Source organism: Schistocerca gregaria, chromosome 1 (genome assembly GCF_023897955.1).
Source record: "Schistocerca gregaria isolate iqSchGreg1 chromosome 1, iqSchGreg1.2, whole genome shotgun sequence".
Classification (NCBI taxonomy): Eukaryota; Metazoa; Arthropoda; class Insecta; order Orthoptera; family Acrididae; genus Schistocerca; species Schistocerca gregaria.
The window spans coordinates 848494616-848518368 of record NC_064920.1 but is presented as its reverse complement, the minus strand read 5'-3'; the positions used below and the strand labels follow the sequence as shown (position 1 = coordinate 848518368).

The window sequence follows — 23753 nt, the reverse complement described above, 5'->3', positions numbered from 1 at the left end:
CGAATCGATTTTAGGAGATATGACTCTCACTGTGTCCTACTTTATATCGATAAAATTTCTATTTGTTGACTGCGTGATAAACAGAATAAGGTAATTTCAGGGCCGTGTCGGAATACAACATGGTTGTTAAGCTCGTACAGCTATGTAGACGGCTGTCGTGTGGCTGCTCTCTCCTTGAAGGCGGAAGCGAGCAGCACGCGCGGTTTTGTAACGACCTCAGTCACTTTTTGAATTCCTCCGTCAGCTCCCACACGTGTAGACCAAGACAGCGCCTGCTTTCCGTTTCCCAAGCTTTCCACATCCCCTCTTCCATTCTGCTAACTGTTCCCAAATTACGACAACGTGCAGCATGTTCTCGTTAGTGAAAGCAAGTTGTCGCAAAAAATTCTGTTATTATAGCTACGAAATTCAACTCCACTTAGCCAAGTTCTCATAATGTATAGTGTTTTCTAACCTTTTATGTCAATTATATTACCCAGTCTGATGAAAAACAGTCCACTAAAGGTAAAATATGTCTGATAAATGCTCGCTTCTCAGTATCTGTAAAGTAATCCATGACCGAGACATGCACTTCGTATCGCAACCGACCTTCAGCGAAGGGTAGAACACAATTACCGTAGATAATCTAATATGTCTGGGTAAGAAAAAAAATGGTTCAAATGGCTCTAAGCACTATGGGACTTAACATCTGTCATCAGTCCCCTAGACTTATAACTACTTAAACCTAACTAAGGACATCACACACATCGATGCTCGAGGCAGGATTCGAACCTGCGACCGCAGCAGCAGTACGGTTCCGGACTGAAGCGCCTAGAACCGCTCGACCACAGCGGCCGGCATGTCTGAGTAACCATCTCTTGATTTTTTTATCAGAACAGTGAAACCTGTGTCTGAAAACTACGTTCCTGGTTCAAAATTTTACATCTGCAACGAAATCATTGTGCGTCACAGCTGTTTAACAGCCACACAAACGCCAAAATAAAACCTGAATATGCATAACAAATTGCAAGATTCTTGCATGTGCAGTATAAATAGAAGGAATGACTTCTTTTTATTTCATGCATTTCGTGCTGAATGTACTTCCAAATAATCGGCAAGGAAGACAGAATCCTCTCAACGACAACTAAAGTAGCGCCTGTGGACGGTAAACTATACGTTTACCCGCGCGAAAATAGTGTTGCTCCTTCTTTTCAATGGATTTAGAAACAAATATTCGCTAGTGCTACGCTCTAAATTATACAACGTGTACATATAAATATGGTTAATCCTCGTTTTCCCACCAGCCACGAATTCCTTTCTTGTACCAACCTCTTCATCTCCTAGTAGCATTTGTACCCTACGTCCTCAATTATTTGTTGGATGTATTGTAATCTCTGTGTTCCCCTACAGTTTTCTTCCTCTGGAGTTCCCTGTAATGCAATGGAGGTTATTCCCTGATGTCTTAACACATCTCTACAAACCTATCTCTACTTCTTGTCAGCGTTTTCCGTATGTTCCTTTCTTCGCCAGTTCTTCGGAGAATCTCCTCATTCCTATCGTTGCACCTAATTTTCAACATCCTGGTATAGCTTCAGATCTCAAATGCTTCGTTCGTATTCTTTTGAGGTTTTCCCAAGGTCTATTATTTACTATCATAGAATGCTGTGCTCCAAACATACGAGAAATTTCGTCCTCAAATTAAGACCAATGCTTGATATTAGTGGAATTCTCTTGGCCTGTGCTAGTCTGTCTTTTACGTCCTCTTTGCTCCGGCCGTCATATATTATTTCGCTCCCAAGATAGCAGAATTCCTGAACTCCCTATACGTCATGGTCACCAAGTTCGCTGTTCTCGTATCTGCCGCACTTCTTAATTTACATCTTTCCTTGGTTTACTCTCAATCCATAATGTGTGTTCATTAGACTGTTTGTTCCATTCATTAGGTCCCGTAATTCTTCCTCAGTGCCACTGAGGTTTGCAATGTCATAAGCGAATCTTATCATTAATAAGATCATCCTGAATTTTAATTCCACAATTCAAACTTTCTTTTATTTCCGTCATTGCTTCTTTGGTGTATCGATTGAACAGTAGGGGGCGAAAGACTGCATCCCTGCCTTACGACCTTTTTAATCTGAACATTTTGTTCTTGGTCTCCCATTCTTATTGTACCCTCTTGGTTCTTCTACACATTGTATGTTACCTGTCTTTCCTTACAGCTTACCCCTATTTCTCTCAGAATTTCGAACTTCTTGCACCACTTTCAAGTCGAGAAATCCTATGAACGTGCCTTGGTTTTTCTAGCCTTCGTTCCATTATCAGTCGCAACATAATAACGGCTCCTCTGGTGCCTTTACCTTTCCTAAAGCCAAACTGATCGTCCTCTAACAGATCCTCAGTTTTCTTTTACATTCTCCTGCATATTATTCTTGTGAATAACCTGGATGCAAGAGATAGGTTTGATTGTGCGACAGTTCGCACACTTAACTGCCCTTTCTGTCATGGGGATCGTGCGAATAATTTTTTTTCCCGAAAGTCCGATGATATCCCTGCACACTTATAGAGTCTATACACGTCCTTGGTTACCACATCCCCCAATGATTTCAGAAATTCCGAAGGGATGTTACCTCTTCCTTCTGCCTTATTCGGTGGCAAGTCTTCCAGAGCTCTGCTAAACGCCGGGTCGGATGTTGGGTCCCTTATGTCTTCTATATTGACTCCTACTTTTTCCTCAATGACGTCATCAGACAAGTCTTCCCCCTCACACAGGCCTTCAATGTACTCGCTTCATTTACCTGCTCTCTCCTCTGTGTTTAATAGTGGAATTCCCATTGCACTCTTAAAAGTTGCTGTCCCTGCTTTTAATTTCGCCGTAGGTTTGACTTTTCTACACGCTGAATCAGTCCTTCCGACGAGCATTTCTTTTGCGATTTCCTCGCTTTTTTCCTGTACCCATTTCGCCGTGGCTTCCCTGTACTTCCTATGTATCTCATTCCTAAGTGATTTGTGTTGATGTATTCCTGTCTTTTCCTGAACGTGTCTCCACTTTCTTCTTTCGTCGATCAGTTGAAGTGGTTGGTCTGTTAGCCAAGGCTTCTCCGCCGTTACCACTCTTGTATCTATGTTTGATTGCCCAACTTCTGTAATGTCCTTTTTGCTGATGTCCATTGCTCTGCAACTGAACTACCTACTGTGATATTCATTACCGCAGTATCTTCAGCGTTTGAAAACTCCAAACGCTTCTCATCGCTGGCAACAATGCAGTACCTCACTTCTTTCCATATGGATTGGTCACGACGATTCTCTTAAACTAACTTCAGTCTACTTTTCATCATTACTAAATTATAATTCAATATCGTATCCGCTCCTGGTATTTGCGGTTAACACCTGAATTTTATTACAGAACTCAGTTAGTATTTCTCTTCTCTCATTTCTACTGTCAAGGCCATATTGTTCCGTAACTCTTCCTCAGTCGCTTCCCCTACTACCACTAACCAATCCCCCATGACTATCAGATTTTCTTCTCATTCTATATACTGAATTACCCTTTCAGAATGTGCCGGCGAGTACTTGTCATTGTTTGACCTAAGAATCAGCTTCCTTGCTGATAGTAATAACGACAATGTTGCAGAGTTGGTAAGGGTGTCTCCTTAGTTTGTATAGAGTTGGGGGCACAGCTATTGATATCAGTTTTAGCTAATCGCAAAATTGTAAAATAACGTATACTTGCTACCGAAGAAAGACAGTGTAAGCACACACGTGATCATCTGAGTGAGCGACATAGCGATGCGGCAGGCATGGCATCGCACGCCCAGACCAGAGTGTATAGAAGCCCCGACTCGCACAAGGGACCGGTTTCGCTTCCAGGAAACTTGGAACCCGAGCGCTGGAGGAGGCGCCCCTAGCCACCTGCTCCCGCCTGGCGCAGCTGCTGCCTTGTTGGTGCGCACTACAGGCACCCAAGCTACCGAAACTTCTGCTGTGAACCTCATAACACACCATCTGCTGGTGTCAGTGGTAAACTAGCACTCCCATCGCCGCTGCTGGTAAACGCTACGTCCATTTATCCTTGCGGTTACAGTGTCGTTGATGACTGTAAAAACTGAATGCTTAGCTTTCAGTCATCGACGACATTATAACTGCAACTCGATATAATCAGTATCATCGTTCGCCTGTTTGACATACACTCATGGGAAAAATCTCCTCCAGAGTTCTCCGCGACCTTTAATAATGCACACTGTTCCAATAGGTCGTCGTCTCGACATTTACGTAGCAATTGGAATTCAACAAACAACTTCCTGTTCTCCAACTACTGCCCAATAGCCTGGCTATATGCTCCGCCGACCTTTGTTTGACTTCCATTACGATGAGTGCGTCCTCCAATCCACTTGTCCCTCGATACATTTGTTCGTTTCCTGCCCCTTCTAGTTATTACCATAACCCATTTCTCCGTTGCTCACTGAGCAATCCTTACTTTACATACGCTTTTTGAACTAAAAGTCTATGCCTCATTATCATTTGTCGGAATTGATCGTTTGTACGAATTGTAAACTTTTCGATTCTGGCACATAGGAACCTTCGTTTCTAGAACCGTTTAGTTTCGGTTTATGGGAAATGATTCCCATTTCCAGATGCGTTTTTCAAGCGTTATGCCACTTACTCATGATGGTTTCGATGTGTGAGGTACTGCATAGTTCTGTTGCCTTTACCGTAACATATAGACGCGTGAAATCTTGCAATTAAGGCTCGATCTTCATATAGAGTTAATGATTAATTTCGATAAAAACTGTTACATACTGCTTTCCTGTTCTCCACTTACGCAGAAACTCATACGTATTTAACATCTCACACAATATACTGCGCACAACTCGCGTTGAAGACAGCAAATAAACAAAAACAAAATAGTACGTTAACTTAAAACTTTCTCAGTTGAATCCATATCGTTCAATTTTGCTCAGTTCATAAGGAAAACAAATTTCACTATTGTTATTAACTGCAGCTCACAAAATCATAATTTTATAACTGTCAATCCAGATTGCCATAAATGTGACGTAAATATGCTTGCAACTTCGTGAGCGTTCTCTCAAAAGAATGTCTTCTAATTCAGCTCTGCATTCGCCATTTCCTACAATTTATTGCCTAGCTACGGGCAGTCAGTCGATAAGGATTAAATACTGACCGACAATTTAAGCACTACAATTAAGTTTAAATTGGTGCTGACTTATAATAAATTAAACTGTACGACTTCCGTAATTTTCCCTTGCTGATTATCTTTCTTGTTTGCCGTGGCCCCCTTTCTTCTTTGTTGGAAGTACTCTTGTCGTTTATTATAGAAAGAGTATACATGAAATATAAATATGCATGCATTAGTTTTCATATAAATAAATTACAGTTATTACTTTAAATTTATTCTATCCCAAATACCGAAACCAAACATTCAGAATTCCGTCTTAGTGTACGCCGCCATACTGCTTCTCAGTGACAGAGAGTGGCGGAAGAAAACTTTAGATTGCTTAGTTCGTATTATCAGATTGTCATCTTGTTTTTGAACGTAGGTTTAAAATGATACAACAGGTAAATAACTGGTGTCGTTTATACCAATGCATTTTGACACTCGTCGCTCATTTTTGCAAAAATATTACAAAAACTTGAGGGGGCTCTCTCTGCATCCGCTCAACTCCACAGCTACCAGGAGAAAACCAATAAACTGCTGCCTCTAGCTCCTCTCATTTATTTCAAGACAACTGAAAGTGAGAATGCAGCATAGACAAAATCTGCTCAAAAGAGAGCCTAATCGACGATAAAAGATTTTTGACGAGAAGAAAAGGACGGAAACTTTACACAAACTAAACGTAAAGAATTATGCAGCAACCAGGGGAGGTGTGATACTCTGAGGTGACAAAAGTCATGGTATAGCGATATGAACATATATAGATGGCGGTGGAATCGCATACACAAGATACAACATGGCAGTGCATTGGCGGAGCTGTCATTTGTATTCAGGTGATTCATTTGAAAAGGTTTCCCACGTTATTATAGCAGCACGAAGGGAATGGTAGTTGCAGCTAGATGCTTGGGGAATTCCAATTCGGAAATTCCAAGATCCACAATGTCTAGAGCGTGCATGGATCACTATATTTCAGGCATCACCTCGTTCGAGAGCAGCGACATTTGCGTAGAGTTGTCAGTGCTAACAGATAAGCAACACTGCGTGAAATAATCGTAGAAATCAGTGTGGGACGTACGACGAATGTATGATTTAGGACAGTGCGGCGAATTTTTGCCGTTGTGGGTTGTGGCAGCAGACGAACAACGCGAGTGCCATCGCCTGCAGCGCATCTCCTCGACTCGTGACCGTATCGGTTGGGCCATAGGCGACTGGAAAACCGTGACCTGGTCGGATGAGTCCCAATTTCAGTTAGTATTGGCTGGTGGTAGGAGTCGAGCGTGGCGCAGACCCCACGAAGCCATGGACCCGAATTGTCAATAAGGCATTGTGCAAGCTGTTGGTGCTTCATAATGCTGTGTGATGTATTTATAAGGAATGGGTGTGACCTCTGGTCCCACTGACTGACCATAAGTGGAAATGGTTACTTCATTTTCCCCAACAACGATATTATGTCACCGGGCCTCAGTTGCTCTCGGCTGGTTTGAAGAACGTTCTGGGCAGTTCGAGCGAATGATTTGGCCACCCAGATGAACTGACGTGGATCTCATTGAACTTTTATGGAACATAATCGAGATGTCAGTTCTCGCACAACATCCTGCAACGGCAACGCTTCCGCAATTATGGTGGCTATCGAGGCAGAGTGGCTCAGTATTTTTGCAGGGGACTTCCAACGACTTGCTGAGTCCAGAGCACGCCCAGTTGCTGCTCTGCGCCAGGCAAAAGGAGGTACGACACAATATTAGAAGTTTTCCCATGACCTCAGTGTATATTACACGTGTTACTTGGCCTGTAGGCCGTCGCCATCTTCCCGTGTTACGCAAACGTTGGCCTTTGGTTGCCTTCCGATAGCGTGAACCCCATAGATCATCGATGTTCCGCGAATAGTAAACGTCATACTCGATTTTCGAAGGCTTTCACTTTCAGCACATAACGCCCATCACGTCGTCCTCTGTGACCGACCTTGACTACGCGTATGCTGTGTTGACCATTCCAGAACATCGACAATAGTGGGGCTGAGTGACCCTGCTGGGTCCTGTTCCAAAACCCTGTCCCAACAGGATAACACCATATTGTCAGGGTAGGCACTACATTCTTTTTCCATTCTAAACGACCGGTCCTACAAAAGCCGTTGCCCGTCATACAAACGAGTTCTGAAGGAACTCTTCAGACCTGTTAGGATGCCATTATCTGGCTCGTCCTAATCGCCGACTGCCCCCCCCCCCCCTTTCAGGAAGGTATCACTGCGCTCATAGCGTCCTAATTCAAACCAGGGAGCCTCGCTTACGGCCACCGCCATCTTGGCGACCACCAACGATTATAGTTTCAAAAGTGGTTAAAATGTCCCTAAGCACTATGGGACTTAACATCTGAGGCCATCAGTCCCCTAGATTTGGAACTACTTAAACCTAACTAACCTGAGGACATCACACACATCCAAGCCCGAGGTAGGATTCAAACCTGCGACTGTAACAGCAGCGGGGTTCCGGACTAAAGCGCCTAGAACCGCTAAGGCTACAGCGGCCGGCTAGTTACAGTTTGAAAGGCGTTGACCTAAAATTAATTTGACCCAAAATTACTCCTGTGCTGAGGGAAAGGTGATTTATAATGTCCCCCTCCCTCGTCTGAGTCATGGACGTCTGCAGAAATTCTAAGACGGCCATTTTTTATATAATTGCTTCGGCAGTTTTGAAAAGATACCATGCGTCAAGAACTAGAAGTGCCAGGCAGTCCAGAAAACGCACTGCCTCTCAAACGAGTAATAGGTCTCGACTTTATGTTGTTGAAGTAGTTTACTTCGATACTTAAATGGTAAGCACATTCCTTAATATGCAGGGTGGTTTTTTGATAGTGATCAGGGGAATATCTCACGAAATAAGCATCAAACGAAAAGCTACAAAGAACGAAACTCTTCTAGCTTCAAGGGGGAAACCAGATGGCGCTATACAACGGTCCGGACACTTGGATGATGTCGTCCAGGATACCGAGCAGCATACATAGCGCACGCCCGTTGGGCATTTTGATCACAATAGCCATACATCAACACAATATCGACCTTTTCCGTAATTGGTAAACGGTCCATTTTAACACGGGTAATGTATCACCAAGCAAATACCATCCGCACTGGCGGAATGTTACGTGATACCACGTACTTGTACGTTTGTATTACAGCGCCATCTATCACAAAGCGAAAAAAATGGTCCAACTAAAACATTAATATTTCTTTTCGTACAACACTAATATTTAATAAAAAATGGGGGTTCCTATTTTAAAAAAAAAAAAAAAACGTTGTTGACACCCGTTTGACCTATGGCAGTGCCATCTAGCGAGCCAACCATAGCGCCATCTAGTTTTCCCCTTCAAGCCAGGCAAGTTTCGTTCTTTGTAGTTTTTTCGTTTGATGCTTATTTCGTGAGATATTTGGTCCGGTCACGATCAATGGACCACCCTGTATATGAAGTACATCTTGTTACATTATTAGAATGCCGACTTTTTTTATTCATTGTTTTGAAATGAAATTTTTCGTATAATTAAATCCAGGGTACCATTCAAGTTATTCACAGAGAAAAAAACCATCGACTTGCTTTGAATGACTCTAGAACTGTCACAGCAGACTCGAGCGACCAGTAAAAACATCCGACAATTAGTTTACTTTCAGATAGACCTGTCATACGCGAACAGTTAGTTTCACTGTCACACCCATTTTCGACCTCAATAGAGAAAATATTTTTGCCAATGGCGGTGGACACTTCCCCTCCCTGGCCTCTGCTCTGTCTTTCTGATACACGTTCCATGACTCACAAAATATATCAGAGCTTCCCACTTCGAGTTTCAGGCAGCTCTCGTTGCCGAGAACAATTTGAGCGAGAAGAGTTTCCTGGAGGGCAGTAAGTTCGGGAACTTCGTTACGAAAATTTCGACAATTTACTGATAAAATTATGATAGTCGAAGTGTCTTTACTCTGAACGCGGCCTGACTTTAATTGCTGCTTATCGACTGGTGAGTATTCATCAGAGTACCTCAAACTACTGCCGGCCGCTGTGGCCAAGCGGTTCTAGGCGCTTCAGTTCGGAACTGCGCTGCTGCTACGGTCGCAGGTTCGAATCCTGCCTCGGGCATGGATGTCTGTGCTGTCCTTAGTTAGGTTTAAGTAGTTCTAAGTCTAGGGGACTGATGACCTCAGACGTTAAGTCCCATAGTGCTTAGCCATAAAAAACATCAAATACGGCCTAGCCTAAAAAAAAACCTCATATGCACTCCACAGGAACTGTGTTACAAGAGTAGCTGCTTCCTGATCTATCAAGGGGAGTCCTACAAATCCTCAAGCGATAACGCCTGTCAAGAAATCTGCAGCCAAGACTTACACAGAGTCGTCGAATCCTTTGGTTGAGACACTCCTCTCTGCTCCTAACCAAATGGCTCCAATCAACTCTGGAAATAAAGTTACAAATCGCGACCTCTACTTGCACCCCACGCGTGAGGCTTGCGCCCTTCACCACTTTCGCAATCCGCCTGTATGAACGGAGGATAGTCTTAGAACCCATGGCACAGGCGTCGTTGGAGCCGACATGAGCCACAACTTGCAGACGACTGCACCTTCTACGCGTGGTAGCCACAGGCAGCGCAACCTCCACATCCCGAATGAGGCCACCCCGGCAGACATACCAAGTGTAGGTTGTCATTCATTCCAGCTCTGAAGGCTATCTGCCTAAGGAGCTCCATAACGCGCCTAAGCTCCCGATAACTGGTAATCCCGTCCCCCCACTTGCTTCCTCGGACCCTACTAAAGGAGCGGCCACCTGTCGACTCTGAGTGAATGGGCGAGGCCAGATGGCCAGTCTCCACATTAGCCCTCTGCCTCGAGCGGCGCGAACGATCACCCACCACTTACACTGCTATGAGGATGGATCCACAGAGTCACGTATTCTAGTAGGTGTCCCCATAGCAGAGCTCGTGGATGAAACAAGCGACACCTGAGGTGTCCGATACACCGCGCCACACTCTCCGCCACCGCTACACCCCAAGGCAGCAGGCTGAAGGTGACTGACCGTAGCCAAAAGCGCGTTCAGCTGTTGGCAAACTGCGGCCAGCTCCTTCTGAGTCCGCCCACAGCATGCACACATCGTATCATCATAGTAAGACTAACTGAAGAATTAGAGTGTAAAAATAGACAGAATGCTAGGTATGGAACTTGCTACTTTCCTGATGTGTCACCAAAGGACGCTGACGCCTTACTGAGCTATGTAGCTGGCTGTTTAGAAGAAATTAAAGTTGCGCTACAGTCTGCCCGAATTTACACTTACAAAAAGCGAGCTTACACCTCGTACACGCAAACATGCACGAAATTTGAGAAATATACTACGAGGGAAAGACAGGAAAAGATAAAAACTTAGCTAGCTGCTCTGTAGATCAGTATCAGCCGCGAGCTGGGGCCTCACTGACTGGTTTACTAACCGCTCGGACGCTTGTCTTCCAAACAAAACAAATAAGCAACTGCTACGCCACAATGTGAATGAATTTGCACTTACAAAAACGCGAGATTAAAACTCTTATTAAAGCCGGCGGGTGTGGCCGAGCGATTCTAGGCGCTTCAGTCTGGAAGTGCGCGACCGCTACGGCCGCAGGTTCGAATCCAGCCTCAGGCATGGATGTGTGTGATGTCCTTAGGTTAGTTATGTTTAAGTAGTTCTAAGTCTGTGGGACTGATGACCTCAGATTATAAGTCCTATAGTGCTCAGAGCCATTTAAACCATTTTTTGAAACCTGGTAAACAGAAAAACGCGCACCCTGGTAATGGTTTGTATATGAGAAATATTTCACCGAATTATAGACAGAAAGTTAACTGCAGGCATGCGGCCCCAGCCCAGGTTCTCCATTCTCTCTCTCCCGCCCCCCCCCCCCCCATTTCCCGTCCATCCCCCGCCCCCTACCCCCTCTACACACACCAGTAATGGACAACTTTGGAAGTTCATGAAATGTATTCGCAGTTGCGAATATGGACAACCATCAGCTGTATAATAGAACAAAATTGTGCCGTACCGGGATTCGAACCCTGATTTCTCGCTTATCAGGAGCGACTTTAGAAGTCGGACTAAACTAGTTGTTTAGTACTGCAAATACTGAAGAATTCTGACATCAGTACTAAGCTCCAGAACGACAGCTAATTTATTTACGTTGATACAAAATTAAAACACAAAGAAGGTAAGCTACGTATCTGAAGGAAAGCGCCGATTTGGAGCAGTCAGGCTCATCTTCACATTGCTTCACAGGTCTACGTCGTGACTTCGTACTAAATTTATCGAACGAAGAATTTATAAAACGCTACTACTGTTCAAATATTTCCCATTGGTCTCATCAGCTACGTGCAGGTAAGTGTGTTCATCCGAGAGAACGTTTTATCCTCTTGATTAAAGTGACTTGGTGGCCACTACAAGTTCAAAATGGTTCAAATGGCTCTGAGCACTATGCGACTTAACATCTGAGGTCATCAGTCCCCTAGAACTTAGAACTACTTAATCCTAACTAACCTAAGGACAGCACACAACACCCAGCCATCACGAGGAAGAGAAAATCCCTGACCCCGCAGGGAATCGAACCCGGGAACCCGGGCGTGGGAAGCGAGAACGCTACTGCACGACCACGAGATGCGGACCACTACAAGTTCAAGTGGGCCCCTAGTACAGCTTATCGAACGAAAACCGGAAGAGCTGTAAATTACCGTCTGATTTGCGGATTTAAGCAGTTTCCGTGTCCTACTATAATCGGGAACAACATCATGAAAATTATGTCTAATGGCGCATCTCATTTGCTTGTCAGACCGCACGTGCCTCAGTTTAGTTCGCAGATCACGAAACCCGTAGTTGTTTAACTGGTTTACGTTTCCAGTACGAGAGATAAAGACTGTTAATGTGTCAAATGAAATTCACTAAATCTCAAAGATGCTGTAAAACACCCTTTGTTTTCTGTTGCAGACTTCTGCTGAGAACACCCACTGCCTAACGTGCGAGGTCTGTTGAATGCGTAAGTTAACCTTCCACTTTTCTTTACCAGTCGGCACCTCTTCAGTTACCCTAGGCCGGCTCATGCTGAAGTTTTATCGGCCTAGTCCTATGCCGTGATTTATTATCCACCCTTAGACCGCTACTTATAAATGCTTTTATCCATTCTTCGTCCAGACAGGTTCGCCTGAAGCTTTCCATTTAACGTTCTAATTCTCACGGCGACGCGTGATCTTGCCTCGTTCTCTACAGTCGCTTTCCTGAGAGAGCGTAGCATCTTTTTTCGTCCGGATGATGGAGAAGAAGCATCAGTATGGATTTCACTCGGCGTCCGTAGCGTTGTAGAGCCGCGCTGATCCATGAGCTCATAACGGCCGGCAACAACTCAGGGTGACGAAGCGGTACAGAGTCCAAGAGGCACTCCCGTGCCTCGAACGTGTCCCAGGGCGCCACAGCGGGCTTGAGCTCATGTGACTCAACGACCGGGCCAGTACTGTTATGTCCGAGTAGTGTTTATGGAATCATTGTGCACAGTTCTGAAGTAACGTCTCTCTGAATATACACTTAATTACACAAAAGCCGACCGCACCTGAAAATTGAGCTACCCCAAGTTTTACACTACTGGCCATTAAAATTGCTACACCACGAAGATGACGTGCTACAGACGCGAAATTTAACCGACAGGAAGAAAATGCTGTGATATGCAAATGATTAGCTTTTCAGAGCATTCACACAAGGTTGGCGCCGGTGGCGACACCTACAACGTGCTGACATGAGGGAACTTTCCAACCGATTAGAATGCACAAACAGCAGTTAACCGCCATTGCCCGGTGAAGCGTTGTTGTGATGCCTCGTGTAAGGAGGAGAAATACGTACCATCACGTTTCCGACGTTGATAAAGGTCGGATTGTAGCCTATCGCGGTTGCGGTTTATCGTATCGCGACATTGCTGCTCGCGTTGGTCGAGATCCAATGACTGTTAGCAGAATATGGAATCGGTGGGTTCAGGAGGGTAATACGGAACGCCGTGCTGGATCCCAACGGCCTCGAGATGACAGGCATGTATTCCGCAAGGCTGTAACGGATCGTGCAGCCACGTCTCGATCCCTGAATCAACAGATGGGGACGTTTGCAAGACAACAACCGACTGCACGAACAGTTCGCCAACGTTTGCAGCAGCATGGACTATCAACTCGGAGACCATGGCTGCGGTTACCCTCGACGCTGCAGCCCAGACAGGAGCGCCTGCGATGGTGTACTCAACGACAAACCTGGGTGCACGAATGGCAAAACGTTATTTTTTCGGATGAATCCATGTTCTGTTTACAGCATCATGATGGTCACATCCGTGTTTGGCGACATCGCGGTGAACTCACATTGGAAGCGTGTATTCGTCATCACCATACTGGAGTATCATCCGGCGTGATGGTATGGGGTGCCATTCTTTACATGTCTCGGTCACCTCTTGTTCGCACTGACGGCACTTTGAACAGTGAACGTTACATTTCAGATGTGTTACGACCCGCGGCCTTACCCTTTATTCGATCCCTGCGAAACCCTACATTTCAACAGGATAATGTACGACCGCATGTTGCAGGTCCCGTACGGGCTTTTATGGATACAGAAAACGTTCGACTGCTGCCCTGGCCAGCACTTTCTCCAGATCTCTTACCAACTGAATCGTCTGGTCAATGGTGGCCGAGCAACTGGCTCGTCACAATACGCCAGTCACTGCTCTTGATGAACTGTGGTATCGTGTTGAAGCTGCATGGCCAGCTGTACCTGTACACGCCATCCAAGCTCTGTTTGACTCAATGCGCAGGTGTATCAAGGCCATTATTACGGCCAGAGGTGGTTGTTCTGGGTACTGATTTCTCAGGATCTGTGCATCCAAATTGCGTGAAAATGTAATCACATGTCAGTTCTAGTATAATATACTTGTCCAGTGAATACCCGTGTATCATCTGCATTTCTTCTTGGAGTAGCAATTTTAATGGCCAGTTGTGTACGTAGGCGCCATCTGATTACATAACGTACAGTATTGCTCGCAAAAGAAAAATACACAAAAAAAGCTGAACTGTCTCATTCCTAGATTACAGACGCAGTGAGGTGCAGTCATGGATGGAACAGCGGCAACAAATAAGTGCCCGATGTTTGTATTACCAGCGTGACGTCTTCGTAGCTCAGCGTGTTAAATTATCGCTGGAATGTGTCCGCAAGGCTAATGCTTAATTGGCTCCCAACTGAGGCATAAATCCTTTTAAACAAATTGTACCTCAAAGACCGCAATACGTGATATTTTGCCACTTGCTATGTGGTCCAGAACCAGTTGACTTCAGTAATCATCCATATCCGGCGAGAATAGAGGATATTAACAATAAATCGTTCACATATCTAAACTTTCCACCGTTGGCGGAACCACGGAAACGAAGTCGAATGATAGGTTACGAGTAAGAACGAATTGCCCTCAGATTGCAGTTAAATTATCTCCAATTTTTAATTTTAACATGATCGACTTCAAGGCTTCTAGTCTCATCCTCAAATGTACCTGTTCATACTAAAAAATTACAAAAATCTAGTGCTTGTATAATAAAATTGAATTACTTATTGACTATGTATTGACAACTTCCTTGATCACTTTCCGTAGTGACATTAATTAATGACCTTATAGTCGAGTTAAAAATGTAAGTAAAATTACAATTTCATGTAGTCGTGGGCAGGAAATATTATACAATGACACTGTCTAATTTACGTATGTTGAGTATCACCTCATGATCTTGGAAATTAGTTTATACCTTAAATTATGGAACGTTTACAAGGAGAGTTTGTTAGTCACGCACCACTGTCATTGCGCCTTTCTGCGTTACAAACGAAGTCAAAACATACTAAAAGGTAAACAAATCTAAAAATCGTGGCAACTCAGTTTCCAAATGCCATGGTGGAGTTGTACTACTAAAATGTTGTGGAAATATATCCAATAGCCCCGATTATACGCTGCAGGCATCCTATTTACAACATGCTATTCTACCACGTAAGACACCGTACTTGTGGGACGTTCCACCCGTCTTCATGTTTCTTCTTTTTCCTCACAATGTCCCGTGTCTTTATAGGTACGGCATGTCAATTCGGATTTTTCAATGTTTGTAGTAGAGAGTACGACGACTACTCAGGGACTGAAATTGTTTGCCCCCGCCTGTTTGCGTCTAGTGTTGTCCATGTGAAAGTGTGAGAACGTTTTCAAAATGTTTGCTGGGGCGGGACGTGGGTGCCAGGTTGGTATCACCTAGTCGCATATGGGAAACAAGACGTTCCATCCGTGACAGTTGAAAACTGATACTATTTTATATTACATGAGCTACAAGATCATAGATAAACTTACGTGTTTGTTCATTTATGACTAACAGAATGAATAACAGTCGCTAAACCCAACCAAGCTCTGTAATATTGTGTATTAAGCATAATAGTCGGGCTTATTGAAATTCTTTAATTTGAACAGGTTTATCTAAATATTGGGCTAGAAACTTCGAAATAAATTAAGTTAAAATAAAAATTAATCATTTAATTTCAGTCTAAGGCAAATTCATTCCTATCCTCAATATATATCTTTCGTTTTCTGCCGCCGCCTCCTAGGCAATTTGTGTGACGATTGAAACATCAGCTCTGATTTTTGTTCAGTTTTCTCACATCGTCAATTTCGCTTCCGTTCAAAAGTTTTCGAAGACGCTGAGGTTGACAACCATTAGAGAACATCAGTTTAGTTCTGCCATGCAAAGCAGTCCGTATATCATCGCTAACTAGTGTGTTAGAGACTGGTCCTGTTGGAAACTAATGTCTCTTCACGATACTGTAGTACTGTACGATACTGCAGTGGTACTGACGGAATCACAACGTTACTCATAGATCAAGCACACTAAGCAGCATCAACATAAATCCGAATTCCTCTCCCGTGTAGCATCTGATTTGTCTACGTACCAGAAGATTCGTACCGAAACAGCACCAGTCGATTTATAATGTTTATTTAAAAACATGTATTTGTTCATTAGCCAGCTTTCCAGCCACTGCAGCCGGCCGCTGTGGCTGAGCGGTCCTAGGTGCTTCAGTCTGGAACCGCGCTGCTGCTGCTGCAGTCGCAGGTTCGAATCCTACCTCGGGCATGAATATGTGTGATGTCCTTAGGTTAGTTAGATTTAAGTAGTTCTAAGTTATAGGGGACTGATGACCTCAGATGTTAAGTCACATAGTGCTTAGAACCATTTGAACCGTTTTTTTTTTTTTTTTTTTTTTTTTTTTTTTTTTTTTTTTTTTTTTTTTTTTTTAGCCACTGCAGTCTCATCACCAGGTGGTAGGTGTTTACAGGCACTTTGTTTTGCACCAAGTACAGCTAGTCGCTAGGATCGTAGTGATGGTGAAAACTGTGGGGTTTTGTACCAATTTTACCGAATTACGCACAGAAATGAATATTTTACGATAGGGACGCAATAGGACGTTAACTTAGCAAGTGAGAGCGGACAAATTATAAGATTTTCGACTCACTCATATCAAAACAAAACTCTATAAGTAAAACCTTGATCGTTCGTGTTTGGAGAACTAACGATGGCGCTCATCTAGCTACTCCTGTCTTTTTGTTGTTCGACGTGTGGCTACAGAACTGCCACGAAGAGCGGAGTGGTCTCAACCTTATAGCGAGGAGATTACGCTGCATAGCAGAGTTGCTTAAACCATACCATCGTGAAATTTCGGAGCTAGTGTGTGATGTGCTAGACTGTGCTCTCTTTAGCCCTTGTTAATTGGAAGTAATTGACGACCTGTCCGGTCGTCCACGTGTCACATAAGGCATTTTTTTCCCGGCGATGATTTCATTGCGCGGCAGATTAGTTAGTTACCTTTGATGCAGTGGCACCTAATGAAGCTAATATTCAACTGATTGTGTGTAGAGCTTTCTACGAATCATGCACCGGTGACGTGAACATGCGACCAGTCCAAGAACTCGCTACATCACCTGTGATCAGGCTGGAGAGCTATCACCCACTTGGGTCTTGCTTTGAGCATCACACACACACACACACACACAAACACACACCTTGTATGTATGTTCTTTATTGCCTAACTGGTCTTACCCCTGTGGCATCACATCTCTTTCCCTTCTTACACCTATTCCTCCCTCTGTCTATCTCCTCCCCCCCCCCTCTTCGTTTATTTCCTCCCCCTCCCTCTGACCATATCTTTCTTCCCCTCTCTCTTTCCATTTCTACCTCCCCTGTTCCTTTTCCACCTGCCCACTACCTCTCTACATCTTCCAACTGTCGTATGCATCTCCCTCTAGCCCCTTATATCAACCGCTCTCCAGTCATGCTCATCGGCACATGTAGCCTCTGCAATACAGCTCACTGAAGCAGGCCAATACTACTCCAACACACACCTGTTACGCTGGGCAGGCTGCATATCAGGGGCTTATAAATCGTGTATACAAACATCTCTGCAAAATACCTCCTAACACTTAATATTTATCTTAAATGATTACAAATTTCTGTTTTTCAGAAATGATTTGTTTCTAATAGTAAGTCTATATTTTATATCCTCTCTAACATTCAGCTCTCATCTCTTATATTGCTGCCTAAATAGCAAAACTCACCTACTGCTTTAAATGTCTCATTTCCTAATGTAATTCCCTCGGCATCACCTGTGTTGATTCGTTTACACGTTATTACCATTGCTTTATTTTTGTTGATTTTCATCTAACAACCTCCTTTTCCTTGAGAGCGTGGATGGCGCAGAAGAATGCTGCCTTTGACTACTTTATCCGTCTTCGGCGCTCTTTGAATGGCACGTAAATAATAAAATACAAAAAACAGGACTTGTCATCTAATAAGTCTTCTTAAAAAATAATTAAAACTTTATATTCTGAAGGATTATTCAGGAAAGCAAAAAAGTGTACATAATTCTACCGATAAAGCTTGTTATTATATATCCAAAATTAGTACGACATTACACCTACACGCTCGACTAAATTATTTGTTTCCAAACTTTGGGTTCAAAGTACCCTCACACCCTGGAGGAAACATTTAGTGAATGTGAGAAAATATGTAAAAACAATGTAGTTAACGTTCCATGTTCTGGCCGTGGACGGGCCAATCGGGTTCCGACCAACCACCGTGCCATGTTCTACTCCTGACGTCATCTGACGCGGTACGGAAGGTCACGTGGTCAGCACACCGCTCTCCCTATTGTTGTCGGGTTTCTTGACCGTGGAACCGCTACTAATCGGTCGGGTTGCTTCTCCGATAGCTTGACGGGGAAGAGTGCACCTCGTACCAGTCCTCCAGAGAAGAAAAATACCTGGCAGTCTCCAACATGTCAGTCAGCCGCGTTGGCCCCGCGGCTAAGGAGGCGAACGTTGAACGTGTGTATGCGGAATGAATCTTCCATTCTACAGTGACGTGCTCGCTGTTCTGAAATTTACTAGACCAAAGCTGTGTTCCGAACCGGGACTCGAAAGCGAACCTAGCCCTCTGCGGACAAAGCTCTTACCGACGGAGCTATTCAAATACGACTCAAGACACGCCCTTGCAACTTCATTTCTGCCAGTACCACTCTCCTGCTTTTCAAATTTTATGCAATTTGCAGTAGCAACCACCGTAAGAAAGATTAGCAATATTGCTTACGCAAAATAACCGGCGGGATAGGCCAAGGGCAGATTTCCTGACTGGGTAGAAAATGGAATACTCCGATTAAGACTTATGTTACGGAATTGAAGATTTTTAGATGCTTGGTGAGGTTAGCCTCGACATGACACATGGTTACATGTGCCTGGAGATAATAATCAGTCTTCCATGTTTTAAGGAGTGTCTGAAAGCCATAAATAATCAATTATTGTACAAAGGTGACGTAATCCTGAAAAGTTGTCGTAAAGTGGGCAATATTGTTAAGCATTAATTAATTTTAAATGCAAGAATGGCTTCTTATAATTTGCAAATGAGATGAGCTGATAAAGATTATACTATAAACAGGACTCACTAAAGTACAGATAATATTTTTCGCTGTAAAAAATCTTAACTAGTCTCAAAATACTCCTGTAAATAAGTTGGTCGGCTTAGCAACAGATGCATCTCTTGCGATAGTAGGCGGGGAAGAGGGATTTATAACTTGTGTCGTAAAGACCACAGCTTTCCGAAATTTCTAACTTACTATTGTGTAATACACTAGCACTCACTGTGCGGAGGGTTTTTAACTACGAACAATGTAGTGAAAACCGTCATCACAGTAGTGAACAAAGAGCACGTGCAATTCATAGTTCGTAGCACTGACTGATGAATTAGATTGCTGATACGGTGATCTACTGCTTCATACGGAACTTCGTCGCCTTCTAAGATGCGGAGTTTTACATCGTTTTGAAGAAATGCTTCCTGACTTAGTGGAACTTAGCAAAGAACGAAGCGAATCCTTCCATGAAATAGAAGATGCGGTTTTGTTGCGGGATTTTGCTTTTCTCGTGGGCAACACTTCAAAGTTAAAAACCGTTGACATGTAGCTTAGAGGTAAGGACAAAGATTTTGGCTGAGCAATTTCAGATGTTAGTTTATTCTCAAAGAAACTGGAACTGTGGGGGGAAAATCTCATCCAGTGGGAATACAAACACTTTTCCTGCTATAAACAAACACTTGACAAGCAAGGCTCATTAATCCCTCGTGATAACAACAAAAAACACTGTTAAATTCTTTCACATGTGAGAAATTAGTTCAGCAAGTGCTTCCAAGATTTCAAAAGCATTTCAGTTGTTGCACAGTTTCTCTAATGGCCTTTTATGAAGATTGATGCTGAAGAGTTCTGTACGTGTGCCATTAAGCATTTTGATTTTCAGGAAGACAATGTTGCAGTGGCGTTAGAACTGATTGATTTTCAAAATGACGGATCTTTGAAATAGCTTTCTTCAAGCTCTGAAAATATTTGACCTCTTGTTCCTAAAGAAAACACCGAATTTTGGCCCAGGTCGATCTCAAAGTGAAGTTCAGCTCTACATATCTGTGCGAGGTTGTGAGGTTTCTTCTTCCAGGATGAAATTTACAAAAAGCAAGTACAGAAACAGCCTGCATCATAAACTGAACAACTGTATTCGAATGGCAGCCATTAGCTAATCTCCCAATATTGAAAAATTTGTTGTAACAAGAAAGAGTGCCATCCTTCTCACTGAAATTAATAAATCTGATAAAAACTCTCTTCACACACTTGAAATTTATTACTAACTGCCGGCCGAAGTGGCCTTTGCGGTTCTAGACGCTGCAGTCTGGAACCGCTAGAACGCTACGGCCGCAGGTTCGAATCTTGCCTCGGGCATGGATGTGTATGATGTCCTTAGGTTAGTTAGGTTTAACTAGTTCTAAGTTCTAGGGGACTAATGACCTCAGAAGTTAAGTCCCATAGTGCTCAGAGCCATTTGAACCATTTGTATTACTAACTACACTTCAGTTTTCTTTCTTATGTTCAATTTCAGTTCCTTTCTCTTGTACACAGTTTAATTAAAAATCATATGATATTTAACAGAAATGTAAGTTTATGGGCAATAAAAATGTAAGGTTTTTTAAAGGTTCTTATTTGTGCTCTAGTTTCTTTCGGTAGTTCACAGTAAGATGTAAAAACGATACGGTACGTTAGAATCCTCATGAGTTTAGGGACAGCTAGTGTAAGATAATTTAAATCTAATATTCCGAACGGAACTGTAAAAAGAACCTCAAGATTGTGTATGAGCATGCAATAAAAAATATTCCGATGTTTTAATCTGATAGCTCTGTTGAAAATAGAAAATTCGCAGTTTTTAGCATAAGCTAGAATTTGCCCGTGGTTTCTGTTGTCCTTCATGTAGAAGCTATAGCCTTGTGAAATCGGATCAATCTTTTTGTAATAGCCTGTCTTCTCCCTTTAGAATGCCCGTATTATCAGCTATCGTATGTACGTTCTCTCATGAAATGCGCAGTACACTCTCAACCGTGCTGCTAGTCCACAAGTGGTTTGATGCATTCAGTGGCTGGCTTTAATTACGCGGACGCAGAAGCAGTGACCGCAAGCCGCACATCTGCTAGCTACCTCGGAGGATACGGCCGAAGTTGGAAGCTTCCCTGCAACAGGTAGAATCATGCTGCCTGCTGCTCTCTCTCTCTCTCTCTCTCTCTCTCTCTCTCTCTCTCTCTCTCTGTCTCTCTCTGTTTTCTTCCCCCCCTCCCCTCCCTCTCTCCGCCCCTGCCTCACCCACACGCGCACAGACCGTGTGTTGCGTCGCTACTGCTGCTTTCCGGCCTATACAGGGTCGAGAGCCGTCCACGTTACGTTAAAACACCAGAGGCTGACGCACGAGGCACGTCGCGGAACCGTAAACACGGACGCGGTCGCTTCTCGTAGCTGAGCCAGGTCGCACAAAGCAGCTCCCAGGTACTGCGGCCACTCTCCATTCATTCTGCATGCACGGAGGGAGGAAAAGAGAGAAGCGCAAAACAAGGTACCTAACTAGCGCGGGAGCCCGGTTCCTTGCTTCCCGGAGTTTATTTCGGACTTCTGCCCTGTTCTTGTTCTACTCTGCTTAATGATGTCTTCGTGCCTTGTCAAACTCATTTCAGTAAAACCGTTGTACGAGGGTAATTTGGAAAGTTCTCGGACTAGAATAGAGACGACATAACATCACTGAAACTTTATTTTTCAATGTAGTCTCACTGTACATTAATGCACTTCGTCCAGAGATTTCCCAGTGCCTTGATACCATCTCGAAAATTAGATTCCTCCAGGCTTGCAAAATACCCGTCAACGTAGGATGCCAGTTCTTCGTTTGAAGAGAATCTCCGTCCACTGAAGAAAATTTTGAGCTTGGGGAAGAGATGGAAGTCCGGTGGAGCCAAACTGGGCGAATAAAGCAAGTGTGGCGAAAATTCGTATCTTAGCTCATGTTGTCATGGCAACGACACTTTTGTGTGGGTGCACATTTCCTTGCTAGACTTGGCCTTTTTCACGTATCTTTTGCTGTAGTTGGTTCTGGGGTTAGTGTAGTATTGTCTCGTAATTGGTTGACCAGTGGGAAAATAATCTATCAGCAGAAATCCTTACGCATCACGCAAGATTGATACTACGACCTTTCCAGTCGACCTTTGCTTTCTTTAATGGTGGTGAATTTTTCATTGCTCTGACTGTTGTTTTGTCTCTGGCGCATAAAAAAAAAGTTCAAATGTGTGTGAAATCTTATGGGACTTAACTGCTAAGGTCATCAGTCCCTAAGCTTAGACACTACTTAACCTAAATTAACCTAAGGAAAAACACACACACCCATGCCCGAGGGAGGACTCAAACCTCCGCCGGGACCAGCCGCACAATCCATGACTGCAGCGCCTTAGTCTGGGGTATAGCAGTGGACTCAGATTTCATCTGTGGCGACAAACCGGTGATTAAAATCGTTTGGTTGCCCTGAAAACGGATCAAACATTGTTCGGACATTTCCATTCTGAAGCGTTTCTGATCCTGCGTCAAGAGTCACGGCACTTGTCTAGCAGATCATTTTCTCATTTCCTATTTCACTGCTAAAATGTGGTATCTCCGTTCAGTTGACAACCTTACAGCTGCGGCAACTTCTCGCACCTTCAGTTGACCATCCTCGATGACCATTTTACGCACTTTTGTAATGATTTCTGGTGCAGTGACTCATCTTGACCGATTACTATGCGGATCATCACCTAAGCTATCCCGGTCCAGGTTAAATTCCTTAGTCCACTTGGCCACAGTTGAATATCAAGGAGCAAAGTTTCTCAATATGTTCTACATCTACATTTACTCTGTAAATCACATTTAAGTGCCTGGCAGAGGCTTCATTGAACCACCTTCACAACCCTCCATTATTCCAATCTCGTATAGCGCGCGGAAAAAAACTAACACCTATATTTTCAGTGCATGCTCTGATTTCCCTTATTTTATCATGGTGATCGTCTCTTCCTATGCAGGTCGGCGTTAGCAAAATGTTTTCACATTCGGAGGAAAAAGTAGGTGATTGGAATTTCGTGAGATGATTCCGTCACAACGAAAAACGCCTTTCTTTTGATGATGTCCACCTCAAATCCTGTATCATTTCAGTTACACTCTCTCCCTGTTTCGCAATAATACAAAACGTGCTGCCTTTCTTTCAACTTTTTCGATGTACTCCGTTAATCCTACCTGGTAAGGATCCCACACCGAGCAGGAGTATTCTAAAAGAGGACGGACAAGCGTAGTGTTGGCTGTCTCCTTAGTAGATTTCCTAAGTGTTCTGCCAATAAAACGCAGTCTTTGGTTAGAATTCCCCACAACATTTTTTGTGTATCGCTTCCAATTTGCCGGTCGGATTGGCCGTCGAATGGCGCTAGCTGCGCAGCATTTGTGCACCGCCGCCGTCAGTGTCAGACAGTTTGCCGTGGCATACGGAGCTCCATCGCAGTCTTTAACACTGGTAGCATGCCGCGACAGCGTGGACGTGAACCTATGTGCAGTTGACGGACTTTGAGCGAGGACGTATAGTGGGCATGCGGGAGGCCGGGTGGACGTACCGCCGAATTGCTTGACACGTGGGGCGTGAGGTCTCCACAGTACATCGATGTTGTCGCCAGTGG

The 23753-nt window shown here is 43.8% G+C and overlaps 1 protein-coding gene across 3 annotated transcripts in view; it reads left to right on the top strand.

Moving 5' to 3' along the window:
• LOC126272689 (cadherin-87A) overlaps positions 1-23753 on the top strand; it is a 663064-nt gene that overhangs the window by 287420 nt on the left and 351891 nt on the right. The window contains exon 2 of one of the 3 annotated variants that reach the window (XM_049975716.1): positions 12115-12150. The exons of 1 other annotated variant lie outside the window; for it this stretch is intronic. The gene's annotated coding sequence lies outside the window, so the exon portion shown is untranslated. Of the gene's footprint in view, positions 1-12114; positions 12164-23753 lie in introns of all 3 variants that reach the window. One more of the 3 variants, XM_049975724.1, reaches the window with a different exon arrangement.